We start from the raw sequence: 1,467 nt of genomic DNA on the forward strand, positions 1-1,467 counted from the left end.
AGGGGTTATGGACGGGGGAGGGGGGGGGTGGTGGTGAAGAGAGACGTTTTGACTTAGCATGTTTAGTAATATAGAAGCTTTGTCACAGATTGAATGTCAATCTAGAATTCTACTAGATATGGTGGACAACGATGAACGAACACTGGACATACCTCCAAATCAAAAACTGATCATGTAAATGACGTGTCCAAAGTTTGATCATGGGTTCCGAGTCAGAAGCATGATAGAAACATCAGATTGTTTTTCAAAGTTGAGCAAAAACAAAACAAAAAATAGCACAGACATTTGCATAGCTTGGAAGAAGCAGTGCTTTGTTTGTTTGTTTGAGAAGCATATCGACGCAATAATGGCCATTTAGTGCTGGAGAAAAAGTATAGACAGACAGAAACAACGAAGAGAAAGTAAAGATGTAGGACCTACACAAAAACAACGGAGAGAAAGTAAAGAAGTAGGACAACCTACCAGTGACGCCCTCCAACCACCCGCACGAAACCGTGTCTGTCAGCTGGGTAGTCGACTGCCCATAGGTATCGTGAGACAAGCAGCGAAAGAAGTACAAGAAAGAGTACGTGCTGTCGATGCTCCAGCATCAGCGTCCGTGTCACAAAGACAGGGCCATGTTGACGCTTGTCGCGGATAAAACCTGCGTTAACTCCTCTCGTCTGACAGATGAACGTTTGTAAACACACAGCGAGCTGAGTTGCAGAGGGGGAGAAGGAGCAAAGCCAAATTATAAAATTATAATGATAATTTAGAAGAAAAAAAAACAATGAGATTTTTAGAAGCAACGTGCATCTGAAAACCTTGGAGCCCGGCGGTACAGAATTACAGTTTAATTATTGGAGAAGAAGAGGAAGACGAATAACAAAAATAAATGTGATATTCAGAACTTACCTGTGGCACACCTGAATCCATTCTGCGTCAGAGAGTCAGACTGGGGGTTTCTGACTCAGGACATTTATTCATTCCATGTGGCTCGTCCCCACAGCCGTCGACAAGATAGTAATAATGTGCAATGTTTAGGAGTGTGTGTCAGCGAAAAACTTCCGTTCTGTTTGTTGGTCTGTAACGACAAAGGAAAGTTTTGTTGTGGAAGTTGCAGTGCAGGCGCACCACACCACACCACACGGGCGGACGGGACAAACTTCTTTTGAGCGCTGGTGTGTGAGTCTGGGTAAGTAATAAAAGGAAGGGGGAGGGGGGGGGGGGGTTGTTACTCAGTGCCTGTCTTTGTAGATGATAGGTAAGGATGAAAAGCCAAACTTTGCTCCTCTTCCGTTGAATTGCGGGTTGTTGATTGTCAACAATTTAAGAGGCAGGTGTTGTTTGTCAGGCGGATGTGATCTTGATACCTTTGTTGTTTTTGGAGTTGTTGTTGTCGTTGTCGTCATCGTCGTCGTTGTTGTTGTTGTTGTTGTTGTTGTCGTTGTTGTTGTTGTTGTTGTTGTCGTCGTTGTTGTTGTTGTT

At 43.8% G+C, this 1,467-nt stretch overlaps 1 long non-coding RNA gene across 1 annotated transcript in view; it reads left to right on the plus strand.

Moving 5' to 3' along the window:
* Nucleotides 1-615: 615 nt before the first annotated feature.
* The window catches only part of LOC101848435, an 11,158-nt gene continuing 10,306 nt past the window's right edge, over nucleotides 616-1,467 (plus strand). Inside the window, exon 1 of the long non-coding RNA XR_004858592.1 lies at nucleotides 616-1,174. This is a non-coding gene — a long non-coding RNA (uncharacterized LOC101848435). The remainder of the gene's footprint in view (nucleotides 1,175-1,467) is intronic.

Source organism: Aplysia californica, unplaced genomic scaffold, assembly GCF_000002075.1.
Source record: "Aplysia californica isolate F4 #8 unplaced genomic scaffold, AplCal3.0 scaffold00206, whole genome shotgun sequence".
NCBI classification, from domain to species: domain Eukaryota; kingdom Metazoa; phylum Mollusca; class Gastropoda; order Aplysiida; family Aplysiidae; genus Aplysia; species Aplysia californica.